Source organism: Mandrillus leucophaeus, unplaced genomic scaffold (genome assembly GCF_000951045.1).
Source record: "Mandrillus leucophaeus isolate KB7577 unplaced genomic scaffold, Mleu.le_1.0 Scaffold73, whole genome shotgun sequence".
In the NCBI taxonomy this organism is placed as follows: domain Eukaryota; kingdom Metazoa; phylum Chordata; class Mammalia; order Primates; family Cercopithecidae; genus Mandrillus; species Mandrillus leucophaeus.
The window spans coordinates 5,879,909-5,904,526 of NW_012107919.1; the positions used below are offsets into that span (position 1 = coordinate 5,879,909).

General features: G+C 39.7%; 1 protein-coding gene across 3 annotated transcripts in view; it reads left to right on the plus strand.

Annotated features, from left to right (window-relative positions):
* The window catches only part of MPPED2 (metallophosphoesterase domain containing 2), a 185,897-nt gene that overhangs the window by 75,258 nt on the left and 86,021 nt on the right, over positions 1-24,618 (plus strand). The gene's annotated exons all lie outside the window — the stretch shown is intronic.

The window sequence follows — 24,618 nt, forward strand, 5'->3', positions numbered from 1 at the left end:
CATAGATGTTACTGCAGCAAGTTTTATGTACGTTATGAAATTGAAGTAAAGTTTTTTTACATTTTTAACATTTTTTTAAATGTTCAAATTTTAAGATCAGGAAAGAAGCAGCATTCTTTTTTTCTAATTTCAGGGTAAACGTGTACAATTAAACTGTGTTGTCTCCCTTCTCACTGCCATTTTTATGAATCTCACTTATCCTTCTTTGTTTGGAAATAGGAGGTAAAACTCCTTTTGGTTTTGAAGAGACTGTACTTGCCCCTGTGAGGGCAGACATGTCACTATAAAATACACAACCTCTGAGCCTTGATTTGCAGTAAAAGGTTGAGAACAATGTTAGGAAGTTCTTCTGACTCTAAATTAACTTGCTGACTCTAAATTAATCATATCCCCTAGTCGTTTGAGACTTAGTGCCCACCAAGTCCTGTGTAGTTCTTCCCTTTGTTACCTCAATGTGGAATTGTTAATCAACCAAGAGCATATAATAATGTTATTAGTGGTGGTGATTGTGATGGTAATGGTAATGGTGATGGTGGTGATTGTGACGGTAATGGTAGTAATAGTAATAATAGTACTGGGGCTACTAGTAGGAATACTAGAATAGTTAGCTGTAATTTAGGAATTTACGAAACCTAACAGATATTTTAGTATTTTCATTGTATATTATTCATTTTGTGAATCCATTATTCATAGAAATCCTGGATTTAGGAAGCAGTGTAACTACAGAGCCTGAAATGTGTATGTATGTGTGTGTATGTGTATGTGTGTATATGTATGTATATATATACACACATACATGTATATCCTTAAAGTCGTTTTTATGATTTTACACTCATATATATGTGTATTCTAGCATTCCTACTAGTAGCTCCAGTACTACTGTTACTATTACTACCACTACTACCACCATCAGTACTATTATATGTGTGTGTTTTATAGGCTATTACTAATCACCCACACATATATATGTGTATATATATACACACATACGTATTCATATATACACACACACACACACACATACTTTTTTGTGTTTGTACGTGTATATCTTGCTCTGTTGCCCAGGCTGGAGTGCAGTGGTATGATCACCACTTACTGTAACCTCTGCCTCTTGGGCTCAAGCAATTCTCCCAAGTAGCTGGGACCATAATTGTACACCACCATGCCTGGCTAATATTTTAAGTTTTTTCTAGAGATGGGGATCTCCCTGTGTTTCTTAGGCTGGCCTCGAACTCCTGGCCTCAAATGATCCTCCCACCCTGGCCTTTCAAAGTGCTAGAATTAAAGGTGTGAGCCACCGTGCCTGGCCCTGAATGTGATTTTATATATGAATTCCAAAATGAATCTTTAAACATACACATTTAATACTATGAAAGTGAGTAAACTAATCATTCATCTATAAAAACAGATAGAAACCAAAAATGCAAAACCAAAATGTATGTCTTTTGTAATGCGCCTGGAGGTTTTGTCCTTTGAAAAGGCCATGCAAGAGTTAAGGGTGGTGGGAAGGCAGGAAAGACTTCCATCTTCACAGTCTTGTGCATACGCAGCTCCTAGTCCAGTTAAAGCCTTCTTATCCAACCTGAGAAGGAACGAAAAGTGTTCAGTTCATCAAAAAAGTCAGCTAGTGTAGGAACCCATACAAATGATAATCATATGGCTAAATAGTTTTATGTTAATGTGAAGCATAAGATGTGCATGCTTTGGTCAGTGTTCTGGGGTAGAACTGAAGCCTTCCCTTTAAGTATGGACACAGTAATTACAGGTCAGCACTGTCTTTCTTGGGTAAATCACACATTTAATTTCTCATCTTTATTAAAAATTTATCACATCTTCATTTTGGCATATTTATTGGTGAACATAAAGATGCTTGTGGAACAATCTGAGTGCAGAATCCTTCTAGAATGTTATGATTTTTAAAGTCATTTATAATTACATGAGATGATTACATTTATAAAAAATACAGCTGGATAAACTGGTTTGGAGATAAACACAGGTGGCTCTAGGACAACCATGCATGGAGCAGAAGAGCACAGGTGTCTACTATAGACAGCCTCTGGCTGCTGTTAGTAAGTGCATGTTGGGCAGCAGACAGTATGTGTCTCAGAGAGACTGGAAACTGTGTGTTAAAAGAGTGTCTAGAATATCTAGAAAGATAGAAAGATCCTAAGCAGAGACTGTGTATGGTTCTTGGTAGCTGTTCTGTGGCTCATAATTTACCATAAACTCTTTTAGTGGTTCTCAGATCTAATGTATGATCTCTTTGCCTGCCTGGGAATTGTTTTTTTAAAAATATCATGGATGTAGTTCAGTGATAGCATGAATTTGTTGTTCACAAGTCCGTGTACATGGTGGGTGAGTTCCTCATTTTTATTATAAGTAAACCAAAATGCATCGCAGAGTAAGAATCCATAGTATAAGGTATCAGGGAGGAACTTAAATTTTAAGAAGGGTTTTATTTGTTAGAAATAGTTTATACGTGATTTTAGTAAGGTAACTATGGAGACTCCTTCTCCCTTGACAGAAGGAGGAAAGATCAAGAAGCTTGGCATGGCACTTGTTTCTTCGTCCGTTTGTAGTTCTTTTCATCAGGGCCAGATGGGTTGAAGTATGAGGGTGTTCGTGCTTACAGGACAAGCTCTTTCCTTTCTCATTAGTACCCTGTTCCATTGCCTAGAGAGAGAGAAACACGCAAGATGAGGAAGGACACGTCCCAGACACATAGGCCTATACATTAGCTGGGTTATTATGTCTTCTTGATGTGGATAGTCCAGAATTTCTGAAGTGTGATTGCTTCATCAAATATATAGTGTACAGTGTTCTGTCCATTCATTTGTAAAATACAGCAAAGCTTCTCAATATTGTTGGTTTAAAAAATCTCTTTTACCGTGTACATAGGCTTGAATCTACCTTGTTAAAAATTTTGTGCTTGTGATTATTAGGAAAATATGCCTAGTGTTCATAAAAGTGTTTGTGTATGCCCTGGCACGGAATATAGATATACACCAACTAACAATAGCTATAAAAATGAAATCTTGCACAGAGCTGTGCCCTGCCTTCCTAGTCAGCAGGAATACTGCTTTTGGGGTTGAAGGGAAGCTTTCCCACTGGGGAGACGTGTGGGGAGTATGTAGGGGTAGCAGCTTAAGAAGTTGGGAGGGAGAATTGCTGCAAATTTTAGTATAATGCCTAATGTTGAAATAAATTCCATCCCATCATAAAGATTAGCAGGCTGTGTAATTCAATTTAAAATTGGTTGGCGTGTCCTGACTATTATAAAGCCTTTTCTTTTTTTGTTGTTGTTTTATCACCATTCCATTATTTTATTTCGTATACCAATACAGAATGGAGCATACAGTCACCCATACAGTCTCTTTCCACATTTGCATCCGTTGGAGAAATTGTTGGGGAATGTAAGAGTTTATCTTAAAATGAGTTAAGAAAATACTTGCTCAATTGAATGCCTCCTTGTTTTCTTTCTTTCTTTCTTTTTTTTTTTTTTTTTAAACACAAAATGAATTTCTTCTGGGCAAGCAACCATTGAGAGTGAAATTCTTTTAAAAGCATTTGCTGGACACAGGGCTTGGTTCTCAAAATTCCAGCGTTAGCACTTATCTACAGTATCATGGGCATTACAGTGCCATTGAAAATCAAGATGAAGTAGCTTATGTTAATGCAAGACTGACAGACCCACATCTGATGGCAATTACCCATACTGGGGGGTTAATAAATGTTCTTAGATTTACTGTCTTTATTTTCTTTATTGCAAGAAAAATGGGCAGCTTCCTAAGCCGTGCCTCCTGCTTCTTGCTACCAGCCTTGGTGACTTGCTAATTAACTGTTTTGGCTCCAGTGCTTCATGGGTTCTTCTGAGTTTAATATTCATGTTAGGGAAATGCTACATCCTTTAGCCAAAGTAGTAGAAAATATTAAATTAAATTCAGCAAACAGTACCCTTTAAGAACAAGAAATGAAGACCTATAGACATAATAATAATGATACTCGGATGCCTCAGAAAAGTGTCTGGAAAAATGAATGCACACTGTTTTTTCCTTCTAGAAGAGAGCGAGCTTAATTTTTATTCCTGTTTTGAAGGGGTTTCAGCACAGGTGTGGCAGAGAGAGTTCATCACATTTGCCAACTCTGATCAATCTAAAGCGGCTCCCTGAAGCACTTTGTTAGGAAAGATCCTCATGCTATATCCAAACTCAGTGGGAAAGATGTTATGATTTATCAGCAGTGTCTCTCATGCTATAGGGTAGGGGTGTGGTTACTCATACCATGCCTTTGCTGTGCCTGCTATAGTGTCATTCATCTTTGTTCATATTCATGCTCTATGACTGTGGTAGGCAGAAAATTGCTGTGATGGAAATGTATGCCTACTTTATTTTAACTCTTTAGAGTCCATCTAGACTTTGGAATATCTCCAATACAAAGTTCTTGAAATGACTGATTTTGGCTTGATGGGATTTTAAAGTTTTCTTCACATTAAAGGCTATTCTGTGTCTGTTCCAAGAGGTTCTTAGCTGTCTATGAGGCAAATTGGGGGTAGTGCATTAGTAAGGTTGTCAAGAAGACAAGAAAACACATACAACTTTTGGGGTCCTGTAGGATTTAGGAAGCAAATTAACTTTGGTTTATGATGCTAAATCTATAGCAAGAATTAAGGTTGTACAACCACTCTGACGGTGGTTAGCTTTTGAAGCCTTTTGCATACCTACTTGGAAAGGAATTCAGAGATCAGGAGAGACAATTCAATTCAATTTATCCTGTTATATCCCCCAAATCTTGGGCACCTCAGTTTTCTCTAGCCCCTAGTTCCTATCTCCTAAGTCTGACTGCCCATCAGAATCTCTCAGGCAGGTGGTTAAGCAGTCAGATTCCTGGAATCTAGTTCAGACTTATTAAATCAAATTCTCTACTGATAAGTCCTCATAATTGGAGCTTTAATGAGCTCTTCCCTGGTTCTCAGGCAGCCAGTGCACTACCACCTTCTTGCTTATGGATAAAATGGATTGCCAGGATTAGGGATATATTCTGTATACTCCTATTATCCTAAACCAGGCCATTCTTTTCCACTCTCTTTTCGTGATGACTTTTGTAGACTTCATTTAGCTCATCTGTAAAAGAGGGTAATAGATTTTGCCTCATAAGGTTACTGTAAAACGTATAAAGGTTTTTTGTTTGTTTGTTTTGAGACAGAGTCCCACTCTTTTGCCCAGGCTGGAGTGCGGTGGTGCAATCTCGGATCACTGCAACCCCTGCCTCCCAAATTCAAAGGATTCTCCTGCCTCAGCCCCCTGAGTAGCTGGGGTTATAGGCGTGTGCCACCATGTCTAGCTAATTTTTGCATTTTTAGTAGAGATGAGTTTCACCATATTGGCCAGGCTGGTCTTGAACTCCTAACCTCAGGTGATCTGCCCACCACGGCCTCCTAAAGTGTTGGGATTACAAGCCTAAGTCACTGCGCCAGACCTAAAGTTTTTTAGGATGGTGCCTGACAGAGGTAAATATTGGATGTGTTGATTCCAAATCTCGTAATTGTCATCATCATTTGATTTCATTTACAGGGACACTAAGTATCCTTGCCAGAGGCAGCAAATCAAATTATAATCTCTTACCAGGCTGTTGTAAGAAGCAGAAGGTATACAAAGAGCTTTGTTTGGTTGAAACACTTATTTTTTGGATTTATGAACATGTAAACATAGAACAGTTAGGAGGCTTTTGACTGTAAGAAACAAAATGCTGTAAGCAACAAGGAATTTAGTCTCTCATTAAAAAAAAAAAAAAATATCCAGGCACAAAGCAATTTTCAGCATGTGGTAATTCAGGGGCTCAGTGATGATACCAGGAATTCAGGTTCTTTCAGTATTCCTCTCACATGGTGGCCTTGTCCCAAAGGTTTGAGAGTGACTGCTGCCGAAGTTCCAGGTGTAGCATGAAGTAATGACAGTGTTCACTGGAAAAACAAGGTCATTTCTTCCAGTATGTCTCTTTGTATATAGGTGATGACCATTTCCTTGCAGCCCATCCACAGACTTTAATTCATGTTTCGCTGGCCAGGATTGGGTGACCGCACCTCGTTAAACCAGTCATTGGCAAGGGAAATACAGGTCCTAACTAATCAAGATAAGCTCGTCTGGGTCTATGAATAAGTTTTCCTTTCTGGAGCACTTGGCTTCCCAGGGAAAGATGAATACATGAATAAAACTGGAGGCTGTGCTGTTGAGGAAAGGTAGGGTGAGGATTTGAGTGTACCATCAATAGCATCTGCTTAATGAGTCTCGTAACGAAGTACCTTTGCATGGCACCTTCAGGAAAGTAGCCTATGGTCTTCCTAGAATGGAGTCCCTTGGGCATGGCAGGGGACAGCACTGTAGTGAGGCTTGGCCAGTGACTGAGATAGGCTTGGGTAACATTTTAAAATATCATGGCTGTCATCTTGTTTTCTATTTTCATCCTGAAATCTTTACTTTTCTTGTTTCCTTTTCTTCTATTCCTTCTTCTCTTTTCTTTCCTTCTTCCGTTTCCTCTTTTGTCCATGTTATACCAGGATCCATGTGTAGGAGAGACTTCTAGCTACCTGTGTCCCTTTCCCATAGAAATCATCTCAGAAGAGAAGATGACAGGTTCCTATTATGTGGTCAGATTCCAAAGTTCTGAGAGGCTTAACCTATCATCACCTGTCATGTTTCATGGCTGTTTGGAGCAGTTTAACCTTCTGTCTTATCCATCTAGAGTTGAATATTTTAGTTCCTGAAGATCACATATTTGGCATATTGAGATTCTGAAGATAGTGTTGGAACTATACTTTTAATAATTCAAGCTAATTATCTGTCACCATCAATTGGCCACCAAGAGATGGAAAGACACTTGGTTGATATCTGAGCCCACTGGTAGAGTGTAGCAAGAATCCCTGGCTAGACCTCTTGAAAGAGAAGGCCAGAAGACAAGGCACAGAAGACAAGGCCTGACCAAAAAAGAGAAAGAAAAACAGTCATCTGTATTATTTTAATGGTTTTGAGCTCATTTCCCTCTATAGAGGAACTAGGCTTAACCATCGATGGACTGAGGACTCCTTCTGTCTCTGGACTAGAATAAAAGTAGGGCAGGAGGCCCCCATTTTCCCTCCTTGTTCGAATAATGCTGGTCACTGAGATCTTATCTCTCATTAGAGATGCAAAGAAAAAAATGGAAGAGTGTGTTTTTTTAAGGTCATGGCCCACTCAGACCTGGAGAACAGAATCTTTCAGGATAAAGCCTGGAAATTGATTTACTTTTTTTTTTTTTTTCCTTTTGAGACAGAGTCTCACCCTGTTGTCCCAAACTAGAGTGCAGAAGAATGCAGTGGCGTGATCTTGGCTCAGCATAACTCTGCCTCCAGGGTTAGAGCCATTCTCCCACCTTAGCCTCCCGAGTAGCTGGGATCACAGGTGTGCACCACCACACTTTGCTAATTTTTTGTATTTTTAGTAGAGACAGGTTTTCACCATATTGACCAGGCTGGTCTTGACCTCCTGACCTTGGGTGATCAGCCCGCCTCCACCTTCCAAAGTGCAGGGATTATAGGCATGAGCCACTGCGCCTGGCCATGATTTACTTTTTAACTTGTACATAATTTGGAAGATCAAACGGGTTTGAGAACTACTGGCCTAAAGTGACTATCTTAGGCCTTATAATCATTAAAGGGTTTGTACAATACAGGTTCTAGGGCAGTGATTTTTCCAAGGGCCCTGAGAGGCTAGAAATATGGTGGTGTGGGGTAAAACTTTATCCCTCCCTCCTTCCCCCAACAACAACAGCAGACCTAATTTCAGGTTTTGTTTGTTTGGTTTTTTTTTTTTTGTAAATTCAAACTTCTTCATAAACTTTTCTTTAAACAAAATTTTTCCTTCACCCCACTTGCCCCAGTACGCAAAGAGAAATGATCTGTTTCTGGGCCAAGACACAGGGTGCCATGGCTTCCTAATGTCATTATCCAGGCCATCTTGGCAGAGGTGAGAGAAAAATCCCATCAAGGGCACTGAATGTCTGAGGTCACATGAACAACATATGGAAAGTCAATGGTGGCCAAGTAGAATGACCATGGAAGGGGACCCTGGAACCAAGGCGCATGGCCCTAGTCATGAGGACATCTTCCCCCTCAGGACTTCTGGGAGCCTAATGACAACAGAGTCCTCATAGGACACTGTTACTACTGCCTATTTGGTGTCTCCTCAGTGAAGTCATTGTGTTGTGGCATACCTCAACTCCCCAGAGTCCAATTCCCTATAATAATGAGAATGTTTAAGGAGACAAAAGTAGAGTCTAAGAAAATAAACAAATATGTTAGCTTTGTTGAACTATTCCAAACCACGCCCAGACAGTAACCACAAGGGCAACAACAGGAATTGACGTTCAGAGTATACACACATTTAGCCCAATCTTGCTATTGGATTGCATTTTAATCTCCTCAAAGTTGCTTCAACATTAGACCATTAGTAGCTTGCCTTCCGAAGGTAGAAAATTGAATATTTTAGAAAAAATTTTCCTTACAAGGGTAGATTTTTTAAAAATATTATCCAGTTAATTGTCAGCTAATCAATTATAGTCAATTGCACTGAGTATTCTAATGAAAATTGAGATTTACAAGGAACTATGTGCTTGATATACTGTTCTTAACACCTCTGGGGAGGGGTGTGTGTGCACGTGCACGTGTGGTGTGCATGCATGTATTTGCTGCCTTCTTACATTGTGCTGTACATGATCAAGGAAGTTTATTTCTTAGCTCTCTTTACTGTTCATTGATAAAGGGCTAGGCAGACAAAATATTGACTGATCCCCCTCAAAGACACCTTCCTGGATTGCCGTATCTTGGTAATTTTCTCTGTTACTATCTTTTATAGGACGTGCTAATTATCTTCCTTGCAGTTATAATCTGAGTTATGTTAGCAGGTTATTTACTTCTTTATTATCTGTTACTCCCACATGAATATAAGTTCCATAAGGCCAGAGACCTTGTTCTGTTTGCTGCATTGTTATATTCCCAGCGAGCCCCATCATACTGCCAGTCACATCCTAAGACCCCGGGGAATATTTCTTGGAGGTCATAGAAAGACTGTGATCATTTCATGGCATTCTGGGGCCCTATTTCATTATCAAACCTCATCCTGACTTTTGAGAGAGTCAGAAGCTTAGTGGGATTTAATGGAATCTAATGGGATTTCTTTTATCCAGTGCTACTGGATTAGAAAATTAGACTGAGACCCGACTTCGCAAAACCCTTGAAATGAGCCAAAATGTAAAGAAAAATGAAGGAAGAGAGAGTTAAACCCTAAGTGGGTGAATCTGAGAATGTGGGGTTGAAAGTGAAATGCCACATGACAGAGTTAAAAAGTAAAAACAGTTTAACCTGAAGAACTGAAATCTGGCCACACTTTCCTAGTAAGGGATCAACTTTACAAGCTTTGGATGGGTTTGAGTAGAAGAGATTGGAGTTCTCAGTTTTGGAGAATTAAGTTAAACCCTGCAAAAATACCTTCTTTTTAAACAAGTGTATCTAATCTCCAGTTTCTGGTCAAAACACTCGAAAGTAATTCAATTTAAAAAAAAAAATAAAAGTAGCCTTTTTCAAAGAAAGTCACCCTTCATTTTCACCATTTAAGAGTCAATGATCTGGGCCTTAGCTTCCACTCTGAGGAAAATAATCTTAGTGAAAAATGAAAGCTGGCATTTTAGAGACATGTAGAAATGAAATACTAGGCTAGAGATGAGCCTACATATTATAAAAAGATACCAATCTGGAAAATCTTTTGCTCTTAACCTTGAGAAACCACGTTGGTGGTATTGATATGAAAAAGAGGTGCTGTATTGGCTGAGGATAAGCAAATGTAGCCCCTTAGCTACTGATGAAAATAAAAGTAAAAGTTGTGATGTTCGTATCATGGAAGAACTTTACCATTGAGTTTCATTAAAGGTACCTCAGGGATAGTGTCAGAGACAGAAGAAAAACTTGGAAGAACAATAGCTAGACCCAGAGAGATAATTTCATCTTAAATTACTCCCCAATTTAAGTTCATGGTTAAGATGGCTAAATAGATGCCTTCCATGAGTCAAATGAAAAAAAAAATGGCCTTAAACCATGATAGTACAGGTTAAAAACAAAAGAACATCCTAACAATGAAATTTGATTAGCCCTCTGTGTCTGTGAAATAAGAAGAAATGAGTGACTATATGCCTGGGTGTTACTGCGTGATTCTTGCTGGTAGTGGCAGATGAATGTTAGGACCCAGGATTCATGATTGTAGACACAGTCTTTAGAAAAGCTTCTTAGCTTCTCTGAACCTAAATATTCTGATTTGCAAAGTGAATCCTTTGAATCTCTGACTTGGTGATTATGTGATATGGTGGAGAAGGAGAGGATTGGTCTGCAAAATCAGAAGTTCTATATTGCAACTAAGTCATCGGGTGACCTTGGAGGAATCCTTTTAGCCTTGCTAGGTCTTAGTTTCCCATTCCATGGAAGGAATGATTCAAATCTCTGAGGACTCTGCTAGGTTGGAATTTCGGTAAGCCTGGAATTAGAGGATAAAAGGTCAGGAGCCCCCTGCTGTCCCTTGATTTTCTGTTGGAAGCAAAAGGATAGAACTAGCCTTGCACATAAATTAGCATGGATTCTTTCATCTGACCCAGTGGCTTGGGGGCCTGAGAAGATGCACACACGTGTCCTGTTCGGGCCTGGGCAGTAGGCTCATTTATAAAGAGTGGCCTCTGCAAAGCCAGCTGTCAAAACAGCAGTGATTTTCCTGAGAGGCCGACGGGTGAAAACTTTCAGATGAAGGGATACCATGAAGAAATACAGGCAGCTTCCTCAAATAATGAATGGCTATTCCATTAACTCCATCTATTGATTACTCCTCTGAGCTACCGGGAACAAAGGCTGGAAAAATCTTTAAGTGCACAGTGTCAACCATGCAGCAATAATTCGCTTCTCTTTTGAAATTGTAACATTATTTGTGTGATGTATATAGTTCATTTATTCATTTATTCATCCATTTATTTGTTCACTCCTTCAACAAAATGGAGCCCTTACTACAGGCGGGCCAATTTCTTTGCCCCCTTTTGCCTTTCCCAGTAAAAAAAGCCACTGTATAACAGGTTTTGAAAATCAGACTTAGTTTATTAATAGAAAATTAACAGTATACTTTGTGATGTATATAATGGGTGTCATCCTTGAATAAAATAAAAATAGGATTTACAACACTTAAAGGTCATTTTGCATCCAAAATTGAGACCCTCGCTAGTCATATCCACATGATTCTCAGGCAATATAGAATTATTTCTCCATTCATTCATCTAGTTGATAAATAATGATTGAAACTTTCTTGGAATACAAAGATGAATATAGTTCGAACCCTCCTGAGGGCCATAGTCAAGTGGGAGAAAGAGAACTCATTAGACAAATCCTCATTCTGTGAACTGCAAGCACTTGGCAAGCTCAGAGCTCTGGATACAAGTGGGGAAGTGGCTGGCAGGACCAGATCACAGAGAGTTCTACACACCATACCATGGAGCATTTGGCCCTTTGTCTGTGGGCAATAATAGAGAATCTGGGAAGATGCTAAGTTGGGTGAGTAAACCCTTGTTAAGTGAGGGAGTGTATATGATCAGATGTGTATTTTAATGAGATCACCTAGCTTTAGTGTAGGAAGGATTAAGCCAAGGCACCCTCCTAAGAAGGGTATTACTTTGCTAGGGTTGTCAACCATGGAACCACAGACTACATGGTTTAAAGAGCAGACATTTATTTTCTCACAGTTCTGGAGGCTAGATCAAGGTGCTGGCAGGTTTGGTCTCACCTTGGGCCTCTCTTACAGAGCTTGTAGATGTCTGTGTTCTCCTTATATCCTCACGTGGCCTTTCAGCCATGCATGCACATCCTGGTGTCTGTGTGTCCAAGTGTCTTGAATAAGGACACCAGTAATATTGGATTAGGGCTTACCCCAATGGCCTCATTTTAACTTAATCACCTCTTTAAAGGACCATCTCCAAACATGGTCAATTTCTGAGATACTGGGGATGAAAGCTTCAAAATATGCATTTTGGGGGAACACAATTCAGCCCATAACAGAAGCAAACCAAAAAGTAGGGGATTATCTGCTCCTTAACAGAGTGTATGCATATGTGTGAAGAGGGAGAGAAATTTACATGTTTTTTAATGAGCAATTTAAGGCGAACGTAGTATGCATTTACCTGACTTCACATGTCTAGGAACAAAGACCCTCATAGAGCAAACACTTTTTTTTTTTTCATTTTACTGTCATGCCAAACACCTATTTATTTGTTTATTCATTTATTTATTTATTTATTTTTGCTGTCTTGCTTTGGAACAGTGTTCAGCAGCGTATGCTCTCCAACTGTGTTCTGATTACCTGAATTCCTTAAAATACTTAATTCAAATTATTTAAGGAAAAACTTTGTGGAACACCTTATACCTTAATTATACTAATTAGGAGAAAATACGGATTTAGAAAGACAGTGTAAATGTGTCTTTTGATAAATTTTAAGATGCTGCGGCCTAGATCTCTAGAAATTAGAAAACCCATGAGTAAGGAATGAAAATGTAGAAAGTAAAATAGACCTCCAACTCTGCTTCTTGGAACCTTGGGCACCAAGGGCCATGATGGAATTTCCAGAAATCCTTTCTTCCTGAGGAATTATACTACCTACTTTTTACTTCTTCATACCAGTGGGAGGCTTGTGGGATAAAGCCACAAAAGCATTGCCAAAGAAATATCGGAGACTATTGGAACTGGTGTTCCAGTGGAACCAAAAACCTTATCCAAAGGAGGCTTCATGATTTCACACCCCCCAGGAAGTCTTAGTAGCTCTGATTCAGGGGAGCTCTCTTATAGTAGTAAATATTGCCCATTGAGGGGTGGAGAAAGCACAATGGAAGAGGAAATGAATATGGTTTCCATTCCCTCTATCTTGTCACTGTCACTATTGATCAAAATAACCTTCTCTGAGGGGTTTCTTTGTAAATTTTATACTTGAAATGCTTCATTGAAATTTTGAGTTATAAAATGGGAAGAATCAATTTTATTGGATCCTAAATTTTGCTCTATGCAGCTTCCTGTCCAGAGTGAATATTATTAAAATTGACATAGGATGTGTGTGCAAGGTAATATCCCCTTTCGTAGGCTCTTCTCTAAATTTCAGGATATTCTGTAGAGTGGATTAGATTATACAGTGAGTGGGGACTCAGAAAGGAGAATAGAACTGTGTATTGATGCCTTCAGAAATATTATTTGATGGCAATAAAATATTCCCTGAAATTCCCTTCAGAGGGAAGAAAATGGAGTTTGTTTGCAGTAATTGCATTTTCTGGCATTTGCTCTTACACTTTCCAATATAAGCCAATTGGAACCCGTGATTTGGTTTTGCTTATTGACAAAAGTACCATGTAAATTGATCTGTGATGCATTTAAAGAAGATGCTTTGAAAGTTTGGAAATTGAGATGGCTTTTTCTTATTAGATTTTGAGAGTATTAGGGTTCATTTCTATATTTTAGTCTAATGTAATATTAGCCAAATATGTTCTTTTTCAATTTAGTTTTAATCAAGTTCTAGAAGACCATTTTCATCTAGCCCCAGTGGCGCTGTTAACGCAGAGATTTTATTTTCACTGTCAACCCTCCATTCTGGCTTCTGCAGCCCTGCCCCGCAGAATTCCTGCATACCGAAATCCTGCATCATCTGCCCAAATGTTATTTCAGCATGCAAAAAAAATAGTAGTTATTACAAGAAGATTTTTAAAATTCTTATTTGCAGGCTTAAGGAGGGGAGGAATTTTAAAAGCCTCTAAAATTGTTATTTCTTTTAAAAGATACGGCCTTTATGCCTTATGTTATTTTTATTTAATTTGATCGTCACCATACTTAATGGTTTAAAATGCAAACACACAGGATTTGCATTTGTTCCTCTAATTATTCAGTAGAATAATTGCCACTTATTTTGTAATTGTTGCTGGAAGGAACACCTTTTTCTCAGTTGCTTTTTAAAGGCTTTGTGGGGAAAAAATAAACATATCATTCTTCATCTCATCAGAGACTTTGTCAGTCAACAATACTAGTTTATTAAAGATATTTATTAAATACTCTTCTAAAGAGGTAGGAAGTAGGAGATGGGCTCCTTACTCTGACCTAAGTTACACTGCAAAACAGAAGACAGAATAAAAATAACAATTATAGGCCAGCCACGATGGCTCACGCTCACGCCTGTAATCCCAGCACTTTGGGAGGCTGAGGCGGGCTGAGGGGATCGGCTGAGGTCAGGAGTTTGAGACCAGCCTGGCCAACATTGCGAAATCCTGTCTCTACTAAAAATATAAAAAATTAGCTGGGGGTGGTGGTGGGCATGTGTAGTCCCAGCTACTTGGGGGGCTGAGTCACGAGAATCGCTTGAACCCTGGAGGCGGAGGTTGCAGTGAACTGAAATCATGCCACTGCACTCCAGCCTGGGTGACAGAGTGAGACTGCATTTCAAAAATTGTTAGTAATAATAACAATAATAATTATCATCCTTTATGTGGCGGGTATTGTATTTGGTCCTTTCCTGCTCTCACTTATTCCCCATACCCACTTCATAAGGTAGATTGTACAATTCTTCTTTTTTTTTTTTCCTGATGAGTAATGTGAAGCTTAAATAGTGTGTTTGGAGTTTGAGTTTAACAGGCAATAAGTGACAGAATCACGAACTTGATCCCAAATCTGTCTGACTCCAAAGTCCATGCTCTTTCCTTCATGCCATGTATTCATATATTCCTACAAGTTCAGGTTGTATAAACATGCGCACAGCTGATCCAGATGAAACCTGACAATGTCTTTACCAATTTTTCTTGTGACTATCCGGTGGAAGCTTGATTTGGATGCAGTTTTCTAATGCTTGAGGAAGCAGATTGAAGGGTCTTTAGAAGCTAGTCTGATTGTACAGATCGATTTGTTGTATAAATCTTTTTTAACAAGCCAAGGCCCTCATTTGTAAAGGAAAATTTGGATAAAATAAACAGTGGAAGGGTCTACCTTACGATTCTTGTTGTCCAGCCAGATGGCAATACTGGAATACAATTGGAGTTGCATTTAGGTGGACAGTTACCACTAGGGATTCCCATTTAGAGCATGCCATGTTGATTTGGGTGGCAACTTAGAGATACTCGGTTGGGAAGCAAGGAGAATATTGTCATTCATTTATACTACTTGCGGTTATCTTAAACATATATATAAGTGTGAATGAGTATGTGCGAGTGTGTAGATGTGTGTGTTTAGGTCACAAAAAGTTGTGTTGGAATAAGGCCATGGTTGAGGCAAGAATGCTTACAAACAAGGAGTTGCTGAGCAGCGATAAAATCTCTGGGCTGTTTTCATGGTCTAAAAAGTGTGGCTATTAATGGCCTGCTTCCCCATCGTTTGCACTTCTCAGTCGTTCCCTGCCATCGGTGAGGTGCAGTAGTGACTACTGTAAGGGAAGGGGAGTGGACTTCTGTCTTCTTTGTCTGGACTAAGGTTTATCACATCTCCTGGTGCCTTGGGATTCTCTTCATGGAGGAGGTTGAAGCGGAGGAGGGAGCATTTCTGCTGTGGTGTCTTACACCGGTCCTAATTCCTGCGGTGGACCCCAGGGCTTTCACTCCGCATCCCCTGCCTTCTCCTGGGTTTCTGGCTCAGCCCTGACATTATTGTAATATAGTTTTCTGTGTTTAATATTTCTTAGACCTGGTTTCCCATTGCAAGCATGGAAGAAACCCTAATGCATGAGTTTCAGAGGAGAAGGTAGCAGTCTGAACCTGCTGTGTGGCTCCATCAGCAAGTGTGAGTATTAATGTTAGAGCTGTCAGGACTTGTGAAAATGAATGGAGCCTGACGGGGGATAGACTGAGGTCAGAGACAGAGCTTGTCCTGACTGAATGTTTCCAGTGTTTTTGAAGCTGAGGCAAGTGAGTGCAAACTGTGGAGCCAAGGGGGATTTCTGGAGTATGCAGTGGGTACCAACTACGTGCCAAGCATTCTTCTAGGTGCCGGGGGTACAACAGCAAAAAGTTGGCTCTGCCTCCTCATAGCTCATAGAACCCCCTCTCCACCTCCAGGCTGGCCTCAAGCCTTCTCTGCTATCAGCCCCCAGTAATTGCCAAGGAAGGAATTTAGATGAAATGTCTCCTTAGCCCATCCTGAGCCTCATAGTTCTTCCATGCTCCTAGCAGTTGGTGTGACTTTTTTCCTTTCATCCTCCTGCAGAATTTTCTGCTTGGCCAGTTTTCAAGCCCAGGTTATTCTTGTTCATTCCTCAGTGAAATAGAGAGGCTTCAAGAGTTTTAACATTTTCCCTGTTCCTGCTGGAGTTACAATATTAAACATATAATCATACTTCTAAATAGGAAAAATTTCCTCCTTCTGTTGCCTTGGGTATAACGAAGTCACTTTATATCACTGGCATTAGGGAACAGTGTTTTAAAACAGGCCCCTGACACTGCCCCATTGCAGGCAGATTTCAGAAATGTGTTCAAATTGTTATGTATCTCATGTTTAGAAACAGTCCTGTAATAACAGATCTGACTATATATTTGTTTGATTCTTTTAGATCCCAACAACTTAGCTTTTATTTTTTCCTAGCACATTGCCAAGGGAAAGTGAGCCTGAAGGCTGTGCCTTATGAATTGGATTTTCCTGGGCACCTGGGAGCCATAGCAAGTTCCTCTTCTGTCCTGTCACCTCTGTTGTTTTTCTTCCTGCTATAGAATGAGCTTTACTGACTGTGAGTGTTATGCCACAGACATTTTTGGTTTTGGTTTCCTTATATATTTTAAAAACCTATAATTTGGAAGAATAGAGGGGAGAGGGCATAGGGATTGGCAGTCTTAAAATATGTCAGCTTTATGGATCTAGGTTTTCTTTTATACAGGAAAACAATAAGCCATGTTTGCTTTTGGAGGCTCTCTTTCACAAATAACTACTGCTGAATGCTGGGGTTTTTCTCTTGGTTTCAGCAGGAGTAAATAGTAGATAGTGATCAATTAGCCTTGCCGACCAGATCTCTGATTTAAAAAAGAAGGGTGTGGTGTTAACCATGACCTGATGAACCATTGTGGTTGCCCCTGTTTTCCATATTCCCTGTTCATGAGGAATGAAGAGTATGGGTCAAGAGTTCTCTTCGAACAGTTGGCAGGCTGTATTAGCCTGTTCTCATGCTGTTACTAAAGATACACCTGAGACTGGGTAATTTATAAAGGAGAGAGGTTTAATTGACTCATAGTTCAGCAAAGCTGGGTACGCCTTAGGAAACTTACAATCATGGCAGAAGGGGAAGCCAACACGTCCTTCTTCACGTGGTGGCAGCAAGCAGAAGTGCTGAGCAAAAGGAGTTAAAACCCCTTATAAAACCATCAGATCTCGTGAGAATTTACTATCATGAGAACAGCATGAGGATAACCACCCCCATGATTCAATTACCTCCCACCAGATCCTTCCCACAACATGTGGGGATTATGGGAACTACAATTCACGATGAGATTTGGATGGGGACACTGCCAAACCATATCATAGGCAGATTCCTGGGAAAAATGAATGTTCTGGAATTGACCTTGGATTTTGGTTTGACCTAAGCTTGAGTTTTCTAGAGGTATTCATTCTATAAGGATTTATAGCAGAAAACCTGAATGCAGTTGTATGATACTTATTTTTGAGGAACATTAACTTGTATTGAGGGAGAGGGGCAAGCTAGAGAGGAAATCATGTTTGGCTAGAGCAGTGCTTATATATGTTTATTTTAAAATGCTGATGCACATGTGCCCCCAGTCCTCATTGTTCTCTATTATCTTCCACCTAGTTCAGCTCAATTCACATTGTTTGTTTACCTCCCTAGTCCATGTAGGTGTTTGAATTTATTACCTCAGACCTCCATTCTCCTATCAAAGTCTCATCCTAATCCTCATAATTGTAGCCAACAAGTTTTAGATTCTGGGACCTCACATAAAGTTGGCCTTCTCTTCATTTGGTAGGCTCCCACATTCTCCTGGGAGCCTGTAGGTAAGAAATTACACCACCAGCTGCAGTAGCATTCGGGGAATGTTTTAATCGAGCGAGGATGTGTTTTAATTGTCGTAGTGTGAGGCTGACACTGCCTCATGTCCCATACAGGAGAATTCTGTGATATAGCCAGAGAAGCATCTAGAATGGAGAGTTCTGTTTCATGGGTACAAACAAAAAGGGCTGTAAGTGCCTAATATTAGATAAAAGATTACTGTAGATGGAGAATGGTATGAGGAGGATTTATGTACCAGGCCTTAAGTCAAACTTTATCAAGTTGTCACATATTTGGGGTCATCTGAAAACTACTGGTCTGGGAGCCAAAGAGCTAGATTCTGGCCCTACTTGTGGCCTCTGACTGTGCTTAGTAAGTGGCAGCACCTCTCTGACACTCAGTTTCTTCATCCATAAAATGGAAGTGCATGAATCAGTGGTTTCCTCTTAATTTTTTTAAGCCAGGGTTAACTTTCTTTGAATGATGACATCTTTCCCCAGATGGTAAAATCAAGGAAAGCATAGCTACTCTGGTGGACCTCAGAGAAAGTCGTTCCCCTCTGCCCTTCTCCATCCCTGGGGAGGCTTCACGGAGCACAACTTCAAACCACCAGATTGTCTTGGAGGACACGTGCTGTGATTCATCGAAGCCATTATAAGTACCATGTTAAATGTCCAGACTTTTATAAGGGAGTTATGCTGACTTTGACATAAGTTGCTATGTGTTTAACATTGTTATAGAGTTCATCAGACATGTGCATAGCTGGAGATCTTAAATTTTTAATCTATTCCTTGCTACATGCTGCTACATGCTCATAGAGGAGTACCCCCACCTGATTCTAAGAAGAAGTTTTGGATATTCGGCATGAGTAGTCCCTCTTTGAGAGAAACAGTCTGGAAGCTATCACAGGTTATACTAATCATTCATGAATGAGAGGCCACTCTTGACACATTTTTTGGTATTTGAGAAATACTGGAAGAGAGAGATACCTGGATAAGAGAAGGAGGCAAGAAGTTGTGTGTTAAGGGAATACATTGTGCGAGGTTAGAATTATCTCAAAAGAGGTGCTGTGTTTGCACTGTGTGCAGGTTGGAGGCCTCATAGGCCCACTGACCTTCACTTTTAGATCCAAATGCTTATTGGCCCTAATAATACTTTTGTTAGTCTGAAAGACATGTTGGAACATGCCAGTTTCTGCCATGAGAAAAATCAAAATGTTCTTTTTCATCTTCAGATGCTTTGCTTTGAGAGTAGTGATGTTGTGCCTGGCATCAGGGAGTGGTCCAATTTGTGGATAAACCAGTGATTGATTGATGGGGATTGGGAAAGATGGGCATGACAATAACATAACAACACAGCCAATGTCTATTGAGTGAATATAAAGTGTCAGAAACTGTGCAGGTTCTTTATATGCAGGATCCTGTTTAATCCTCACCAAACTTTAGAATCAGTATTTTATTTTTACCCTATTTATATTTGAGAAAACTGTAGTTTAAAAAGAGTGGAGATTAGTCGGCTAGACTGGAAGACTGGATGTTTGGGAGAAGGAACAGGACACTTCATGTGGGCTTAAAGTTGGAAGAAAATGTAACATTGGCTTAAACCTTGCCATAGCCTAAGATGACAACCCAAGTTCCTGGAATTCTATGGAAGTTCCAAGGAAATCTTGTGGAGGTTCATACGTTCCTTCACTTACTCAGCAAATCTGAGTTGTGTGTCTGCCATTTTGAAGATATGGGACTAGGTACTTTGGGTCAGTAAGGAACAACAAGCCATGATCCGTGTCTTCAAGTCTATGGGGAGACAAGTCACGTGCAAAAGCAAAACTCAAAAAAGGAGTAATAATAGTGAACATGCACTGACGGTTTACTCTGCACCATGCATGTGCTTTAGAGGCTATATTTCATTTTATCTTTGCCCAAACTCATAAGGTAGGTGTTGTTATCCCCATTTTGCTAGTGCACTTTAGAGAACATAAGGAATCTCCAAGGCCATACAGCTAACATGTGGCAGAGACTACAGAGTCCCCATTCTTATCCCCATGCTGCCGCCATAGTTTAAATTGTAATAGTTTTAAAATCGAATCATTAGGAATAGAAATGGGAGAAGCACAGTAAGCAACTATTAAATACTGCCCATAGAAGTAAAGATGAAGAAGGAGAGTGTCATGGAATAAGCATGCAGATGAGATAGGATGCAAAGGAAGCTGAGGAAGAAGAAGAGAGAGGAGAAGAAATATCAGAGAGGGAGGAGGATAACTTGGAGAGTGCCACAGCAGTAATCCAGGGAACGGATCACACCACTGTAGTGTGCTCAACAGAGGTCAGAATTCAGAAAAAGCCTTGGCTTTGGCCATTAGGAAGTTATTAGTCACATTCCAAGGAAGCTTTTGGAAGGAGAGTAGAAGCAGAAGCCAGATTGCATTGAATAACTTTTGAGTAACCATTTGGCTATACATTGTTAAATCTATTAATATAGTGGCCCGTCAGGCAAAACAAATGTGGTAAGTGGGCTGTATGAGAAGAAATCAGAGAGAGGAGGTCTGTTGGCAGACTGGAGATCAGTTTTGCCTGATCTTTTGATTTTCCACAAGAAGCTGAAAGTGCAGAAACGTTTGGGTGATATTTTCCGAGTTCTAGATGTTAGTTATGTACAAAAACAAAACAAAATAAAAAACAAAACAAACAAATAAAACCTCAGTCGAGGGCTAGCCATAACACATCTGAGGGCTGAATTGGTCCTACCAGCAGCAAGCTTATGGAATCCTCTTTTTAGAAGTTTAGAAGTGAAATGAGGAAGCATCTCAAAGAAGCAAAAAGGTCAGAGAATGTTTAAGATCATGTTTGAGGCATGTATGTGTGTGTGTATGTGTCAAGGATTGTTTGTTTTTGTTTTCTTGGAGTGGGTAAATATAAACTCACTAATGAGGATTCAATGTATAAATAGAGAGAGACCCAAAATATCAAAGAGAGGAGATGCCTGGAAAAGGAAGGTGCTTGTGGGAGTGGGAGGAATCTGATTAAGGGGCCAGTTTGCAAATTGAACATCCCTACTATGAGAATCTAAAATCCGAAGTGTTCCAAAATCTGAAACCTTTTGAGCACAGACATGACACTCAGTGAAAATGTTCACCGGAGCATTTCAGATTTTGGATTTTTGGATTTGGGATGTTCAATCAGTATGACACAAATATTCCAAAATCTGAAAAAATCCAAAATCTTAACTGCTTCTGGTCTCAAGCATTTCAGATAAAGGATGCTCAACCTCTGTTAGAAATATGAGAAGGTGCAAACAGATGGAGTGATGGGAAAGCGAAAAGGCAGAAGTGAAGAGAAACTTCCTCCTTCTTTACACATGTGGTTAGAGGATATTTTGCATGTCTTGAGAGGGGCTCGGTTGGAGCCTGGGAGCTAGAGAAGAACCTGGACATATTTTGTGATGGCTGCTTTGGGGAGGTAGTGGCTAGAGTGTGGGGCACTTAGAACTGTCAAGTAACGGTGAGGACCCAGTTGACTTTCAGTTCATGAGTATCTACTTATGTGACACCACTAAGTGCAGAAGATACAGCATAGATAAAACTCAAATAACTGCCTGTATGAGTTTATGGTCTCACTTACATTCTGTAGCTCTAACCTGAGCTGATGAGCAAGTTTTCCACATTTCATTAATTCGCTTGCTACCATAGTCACTTTGTTGTACCTGTATGTTACCCCTACTATTTGCTCAGTAATTTTCTTGAAATTACCTCTTATTTTACATATAAAGATAGAAAAAAGGAAGCTATATATCATTACTTACACTTTTATATTGTATTCGTCCAAACAATGCATTCTTAAAAGTCGTTTTAAAATACAAAACTGTTTGACATTTTGTCAAAGGTTCTTTTCCATTTCATCTAAAATAATCTTGTGTACCATTAGTAGAACATACACCATGCCTTAGGAACGATGAAACTGGTTGGTTGGTAGGGTTCTTTTTTTTTGTTTCTTTGTTTGTTTTTCTGAGATGAGTTTTGCTCTTGTCACCCAGGCTGGAGTGCAATGGCGCAATCTCGACTCATAGCAACCTCTACCTCCAGGGTTCAAGCAATTCTTCTGCTACCATGCCCAGCTAATTTTTATATTTTTAGTAGAGATGGGGTTTCACCACGTTGACCAGGCTGATTTCAAACTCCTGACCTCAGGTGATCTGCCTGTCTCGACCTCCCAAAGTGCTGGGATTACAGGTGTGAGCCACCATGCCCGGCCAGTAGAGTTCTTTGGGTCATTCAGAGCAAGAATTTTTTTTTTTTTCATGTTAGAGTATATATATGGCCTTTTTTTTTTTTTTGTACAAGCAGGTCAGCTTAGCTGGCATGATGTGAATAAAATGGAAAAAGGCAGGCACCTTTTTGCCTGACAATTTTAAAGTGTTGCTATTTGAATACCAAGAAGTTTGAAGCTGGACTGCAGAGCCTTCCAAATTAATCTAGTCTGGAAAAAAAAAAAAAAAGAAAACCCACGAAAATGCCATCAAGTAACAGGAGATTTGTCAGCTGCCCTGTTTACACTTTTCATATAAAACATAAAGGTTGGCAGATTATAGATGAAAGGTCAGTTCAGCAAAAAAGAAAATATGTCAGACAATCTCATAACATCGGTAACAGGGGATGGAAGTTGGAAGCTACTATTGGATTCTCAGAAAGAGATGAGTTTGTTGGTGATGTGTAAATATCATCACCTTTTCTGTGGCTCTTCATTTTGGTGGCTACCTTTTTATACTGAGTCTCCAAAATTTGATTTAAAAGACACCAAAGATACTTGTCTTCCTGAGAAAGATTTACTTTGCAGCAGCTTTACTTAAAAAGAAAAAAAAAAAAAAAGAAAGAAAGAAAAACCCAGTCTGAAGGGGGAAAATATACTTCCTTTGCCATAGTGGCTAGTCTCACCCATGCTGTCCCTGAACCCAAGCCCTAAAACGAGGATAAATTGAGAAACCCAGGCTTCCTCAGGAGCGGTGGCACATAATTAAAGGGTTTACAGTGAGTCCATCATTGTGAATGATTAAAGGGGAACTGGGCAACTACAGTGTGATTTGTACAGGTAAAATCTTTTGCTCCAAGAATCACACAGTAAGGACCTGCCTTGGAAGAGATTGCTATCTGGGAAAACAACTTAGCCTGTTCCAGCTTTGGGAGCACAGGTGATTTGGGGTGGGGAGCAGTATTAGGCTCATAGGGTCACAGAGCCATGATATTAGAGTTGTAGGGCCTCTCACAAATGTCTAGCATGTGCAGTACTGGGAATTTGTGGCCCTATTAACACATCTTTCATCTTCACTTGAAGTTCAGGAATTGTGCAAAATACCACCATTCTATCCAGGCAACATGCTATGTATATCATACTCTTAATTACCAGAATGTGCATTTGAGGGAGGCTTCCTATTCTTTTCTGAATTCTTCATCATAACCTTGCAAATAACTGAGGCCAAAGACATGACATACAGCACTGTGGGCTAGTAGTCAAAAATATCCATTGCTGCTTGGCCTCAGCGTTTCTGGTTTCTTCTCTCTGCAGTGTTGTTTTCTATCAGACTGCTTTCATCTCTCTCAAGCCTCCCCATTATTGCCCAAGATATATAAGCAATTTTATTATTGTCAGAAATCTAACAATTAATAGCTAAAGAAAAGGCAGTAATTTTACAAAACATGATCTGACAGTCTTGAAAACTGCTTCAATATTAGCAAATACGTTTGTGATGTGCTGCTGAGACTGTGTGGACTTCACAATGTAATCTTTACAGTTTGAATTGCTGAAATCCAAGTGGACTGACGACAGAACTTGCTCCCATCACCTCCCCCACAAAATTCTCTTCCCCACTAAGCTTCCTTAATGAAATCATTGAGACTCTGGCTTGCTGGTAAGGACCAGTTCTTACAGCAAGTGTATCCAATTTCCTGCTAGTGGTAACTTTAATTCTTCCTGGAATAGCAGGAAACATTAATTTTGCATCAGATCCATAGGTCTCAGAAAGCTGGAATTATAGGTGCCATTGTCCCACTCTTTTTTTCCTCCAAAATAAAATAAGCAGGAGATGAACAGTGAGGCTTGAGGGATGGGTAGTGACAGCATAAAGAAAAGAACATTAATTTCAGGTGGGGACAGCTGCCCGGCACTCTCTCCCTTTGGATTTTGGTTCTTATAGCATCACGGTGAGTTATTAATATGTATGACCCGTACTTTATTCAAACATTATAAATCTATGCAGAAGTCTGGTGTTTGGGTTTTCCTTTATAGCTTTCATTCTTCTTCCCAGAATTATCTCATTTTGATCGGGAAACTTTTGCATAAAAAGCACACACCGAGAACTCACATTTCCATACCATAAATATTAAAAGTGGGTTAAGCTTTACAGTTTCTTCTCCCATCCCAATGGGAGGAAAGTTAGCCTTCTAATCAGGGGGCCCTTCCTAATGTTCGTTTTATTCACAACCCAAAAGGTAAACTTAAAATTAGAATTGAAATATGAAATTGTACTATGTGGTTCCTTTCTTGTATGTCAATTATGGAATGTTTGACTATGCCA